Here is a 5,367-nt window from a genome sequence, read left to right on the forward strand (position 1 = left end):
TTATGTAGGATAGTTGTCAGAAAGGGCAAAATCAAGACAGGTAAAAGACCTGGGACTTCCCAGAGCCCTTAAATGCTTCCTGCTCCAGGAAGTAACCCATTTATGTATTTATTAGAGGGCCCACTATTTCCCTATTACGTGGTGAAAAGAATTCATCACCTCCCAAAGCTTTTTTTCAAACCACGTCCTTCCCATTTATTTTGGTCACAGAGCAGATGGATTCTTTTGTGGCCTGTAGATTCACTCCCAGCTACCTGCCTCTGGGGTAAAAATGAAGGAATTCACCCTGGCTGGCCCCAAAAGCTCAGAATTAAATAAGAGGAAGGGCTAGCAGCTTCCTGGACACTAAAACAACCTCAGAGACTATTTAACCTATCTTTGCAAGGATGGAAAATTCATTTAGATAATGTTTCAGAATTCACATATGTCACAATAGGAAAGTATGAATTGAAAGGTGGAAATCTCACACTTTTCCTTGTTCCTGCCCTATTGTACAATCAGATTCCAGATACTGAATCACCGGCATTACCATTTCTGCTAAATGGAGGTGCCCGGGCACTAATCAACTGCACGGTGTCAAAAAATGCACAACTTTTCCTTTAAAAACTGTATGCCTCATTCTGTCTGGCTACACTAGCGATTCGCTAGTTAATTCAATGCTTTAAAGACTGCAGCAGCATGCAAAAGAATTTCATTTCATTGCGTTTTTTTGTGGGGTGTTTTGTTTGTTTGTTTGTTTGTTTTTAAGTTAAGAAAGTTCTCCAGGAGATGCGTTTTCTTGCTTCTTGTCTGGATGGAGGTTTGATTTGCTCTCGAATGTTCCAGGATGGAGTGAGACTAGGAGAAAGCCTGGGATGTAGAGGTTTATTCGGTGTCATCTTCCCCCTGGTTTCCATCTTCAACAACAACCGAGAGAGCAGGATACTTGCTTGCAGAACTGAACTTAGAGGCTGGGTTTTCTTTAGTTTCCTTTGGCTCAGGTGCAGATCTGGCATCTTGATCCTTTTTGCCATCTTCCCTATCAAACTCCTTCCAGGGGTCTTTGCTCCCTCCAACTCTTGGACCATGGACAGAGTTCCCACTTTGGCTTTTTGGGACACTAGCCCCATCTACTTTATTTTCATGTGCTTTCCTTGCTGGTCCTTCCACAGAGGGTAGAGCTGAAGCATTTTCCCTCCACTTGTAGATTTCCACTCTGTCTGAGCTCCGAGATGGAGCAGGAGGGTGAGAACTTTGCTTCACCCAAGCATTTATTCTCCTTTGGTGGAGGGGCTGGCCTTACCTTTAGCAGCTGATCTGTTTGGGAGGCTTAGAAGTTGGTGAGTGACTGTCTTCTTCCTTACCGAGTGTTTCATTTTCCAGAGACTCCTCACTTTCTCTCCTTGCATTTTTTTCAGATATGGTGGAGGCCCCTGTCTGCGATGACTCACTTCCTGTCCTCGAAGGTTCTGTTCCTGAGTTTCTTCATTTGTCCAACATGGGTGTCTTTCCCAAGGTCGTTGTTCTAGTTTTGGCTCATCCAGCTGATACTGCAATTTCTCCTGTTCCTACTACAGCCCGTTCTCCTTCCCCACTCTAGCAGCTGTGTCAACAGACTCTGCCCCTACAAAGACAGAAGCTGCTCGCCTGGACTGGTCAATGCTAGCAGAGGAGTCATCTTCCTTGGGAGTACTCCGAGGCTTTAGACCAGTTTGGGTCTATGATCAAATGGCATAGTCTCTGCTGCCTTGATCACCGTAGCGATCCATCACGATACCATTCTGAATCACAACCATCACAAAACTTGTCTCCAAAGCTAATCATCACCTCTTCAAGGCGGGAGTCATCAAAGTTGACTGGGGCAGGACAAGCCCTCCAGTCTGTATCTGTTTTGTTAGAATTCCAATTCCTATCTTGGCCAAAAGAGCCATCATCCCTCTCTTTATCCTGTGATTGATCAGCAATGTACATTTGAATTTTCCCTGTTACCTAGAGACTCTTCATTGAGGCTCAGGGCACTGAACAAGGAATCCAAGTCCTCAAACTTAGTATAACCAAAACCTTTCAACCTCTCTGGACCACTGAGTTCACATGGTAAATGCACTGCACTGACACATGATCCTTGAAAGAGTTTTTTAGTGGATTCTTCTGTCACTTCGTAGGGCAGGTTCCCTAGAAAAGCAGTGTAGGGTAGTGTTCTGGTTTGCTAATGCTGCCAGAATCCAAAATACCAGAAATGGATCGGCTTTTATAAAGGGGTTTATTTGGTTTACACAGTTACAGTTTTAAGGCCATAAAGTGTCCAGGTTAAGACATCTACAATAGGGTACGTTCAGACAAGGATGACCATTGGCACCCGGAAAACCTCTGTTAGCTCGGAAGGCACGTGGCTGGTGTCTGCTTGATCCCAGGTTGCGTTTCAAAATGGCATTCTCCAAAATGTTGCTCTTGGGGTGTTTTGTCCTCTCTTAGCTGCAGCTACTGTGTCAGCTCCTGGGCGTTCTTCAAAGCATCCCTCTTGGCTGTAGCAAGCCCTCTCCTTCTGTTTGAGCTTATATAGTGCTCTAGTAAACTAATCAAGGCCTACGCTGAATGGGCCAGGCCACACCTCCACGGAAATTATCCAGTCAAAGTCATCACCCAGTTGGGTGGGGCGCATCTCCATGGAAACATCCAATCAAAAGGTCACACCTTAATCAAAAATATTAACTAATCTGTCCCCACAAGATTGCATGAAAGATAATGGCATTTGTGGGGCCACAATACATCGAAACCAGCACAGGTAGTGATTTGGGAAGAGGGCTGTGGTCAATATTGGGTTCCCGAGCAACCTGTGGGGCCCTGGGAAGGATGTAATGGTCAATTGGAGGTGCCCTATGCTCATTGTCATCATTACCGGGCCAAGTGGTCGAAACCTCTCCTTCCAGGTAATCTGTTTCCTCAGCCCAGATGATTGGTTTGGGAACATGGGTGCTTCCTCCACCAGTCCCCCCATCCTCAGCCAAGAAGACTGTTAGGGAGATAGTCTTCTTCTTATTATTCTTCCTTTTTTTGCTGAGGTCACTATGTTGGGAAAGGGAGAGAGAACACAAAGGTTTCATGTATATTTGCCTTACCTCTTCATATTTAATGTAATTTCCTTGCAAGCATGGTCTTTTGTGTTTCAGTATTTTCTCCTATGCTCTTGTGACATCAAACAAGAGAGTCTTGTTAGTTGGTTGCTTAATTTGCCATTCTCAAAATCGAAGTTCTAGATCAAGGCCAATGCATGATCAATAGCATTTACAGCATATTTTAGGAAAAGAAAAAAAAAATCAAGCAAATCTGAAACAGACTCTCAAGAGATGCTTTGGGACTGCCCTCTAGCAGGACAATATCTCAAGCCTGTTGTTTAAGTCCTTCATATCCAATTGGGGAAATGCTGGTAGAGGTCCAGGATTGTGGTATCAAAGGAGAGACAAACAGGGCTATCACCGATGGAGGATGTTTCGGCAACATTGCGACCAAAGCCTTTAACATGTGCCTGCCAGCAGTTTCATTTCCAGGGATCTATTCTAAAGAAACCGAGTTGTGGATAAAGATTTGTGAAAAAAAGGAAACCACTTAAAAGTTTGACAATGGAAAATTGCAGCAACAAATTATGATGATCAATACGATGGAATGCTAGATTAAACACTCATGTTATAGAAAAATACATAATGACATGGAAATATGTTCTCCACATACTTGTATCTTTTTATAGTGGAATGTTTCAAACATATGCAAAGTAGAGAGGCCACGTCATAACAAACTCATCATCCACCTTCTACAGTTATCTACCCAGGGCCAATCTTATGCCGTCTACCCTCACACCTATTTTCCTACTCCCCTCCTTCCTCCCTCCCCACTGAAGCAAATCCCAGAACTCTCATCACGGCCTTCATAAATATTTCAGCATGTATCTCTAAGAGACAAGGATATTTTAAAAGGCAAAAACCACAACACTATTAACACACCTAGAAAACTGAAATAATGCCCTAATGTCACTATCTACCTAGACAATGCTTAAATTTCTTTACTTGTCTCATAATGTTCTACTTTTTTCTTTTTTAGTTGATTATTCAAATTAATGTCCAAACACACACACACACACACACACACACACACACAAACACACACACACAAAAGATCCAAACACAGTCTATAACTTGCATTTGGTTGATAAGTCTAAGTTCTTTTAGTTTTGAGGTTCAGATTCCCTCTTTTTTTCTTTCCATTGCAATTATTTGTTAAAGAAACAAAGTTATTTGTCCTGAAGAGTTTGTTACTTTCTGGTCTTTGCTAATTACATATCCATGACATTTCAAACACATTCTTTTGTGCCCTTTATTTCTTTGACCTGATATTTGACTTGTGACAAAAATACATTCTGGGTGATCTTGGGTGCTTTCATCACAAGGCACACGCTCCAGTTATATATTCTTAAGTAGGGGGAGAAAACATTACAAATGGCAGTTTAAAAAAAAATCAATATAATAAGAATGGCTGCCACTTTGGAAGACTTTCTGTGCCAGACAACATGCTGAGCCCTTTGCATTTGTCATATTATTTGATCCTTACTGCAGCCCTTCAGTGTCAGAATTCTTGTAGCCATTTACAGATGAGGAGACTAATTCAGAGAGACTCAGCCACTACGCTCAGGACACACAGCGAGGAAATGGCAGAGCTGGGATTCAGAGGTAACTGTCTAACTCAGCTCACACCTGCCTGGATCCTGAGCCACTTCCATACCACACCTGTGATCGTTGAGGGTGTAGGGTGACATTCACCACGCTGGGGTGCCGGTCCAAATGACCATGCCCAATCTGGAGAAGAAAGTAGAAAATGGAGAGATAAGCTCTCCCAGTGACAAAATGAGGCACACTTGGCTGGGGTACATGCCATCGGAGATCCTGACCCCGATTTTCACCAGCAGCTACCTGGGTTTGCCGGTTACAATGACTAGATCAGAGGTTCCTCTTTGATCAACCTGGAAAATCACTGTGGCTTTCTCTTCCACTGACTCCCTGCATCTGCCCTTCTCTCCCCTGTGCCCGTGTAACAGCCCGACTCTTCATGTCTGCATGCATAGCTGGGCTGGAATCCCTGCTCTGGGCCTTTAACTTGACCTTGAGTGGGGGCCTCATTTCCTCCAAGCCTCGTTTCCCAGTCTTTAAAATGGAACTTTTATAATACCTACCTCCAGGGTGGCGTGAATAGCAAATGAGGTGACACATGGAAAGCACACCTTGCAGGGCCTGGAATTGAATAAGGTAGCTTTGAAATGTTAGCCTTGAAAGAAAAAACAATGGATGTTGGTCATCTGCAGCACTCCCTGTCTAGACCGGGCACGAAACCCACTGCTGAGAA

General features: G+C 43.6%; 1 pseudogene; it reads right to left on the reverse strand.

Moving 5' to 3' along the window:
- Nucleotides 1-864: 864 nt before the first annotated feature.
- On the reverse strand, nucleotides 865-5,144 carry LOC119506907 (annotated as a pseudogene).
- Between the last annotated feature and the right edge of the window lie 223 nt (nucleotides 5,145-5,367).

The sequence above is a fragment of the Choloepus didactylus genome, chromosome 12, assembly GCF_015220235.1.
Source record: "Choloepus didactylus isolate mChoDid1 chromosome 12, mChoDid1.pri, whole genome shotgun sequence".
NCBI lineage: Eukaryota > Metazoa > Chordata > Mammalia > Pilosa > Megalonychidae > Choloepus > Choloepus didactylus.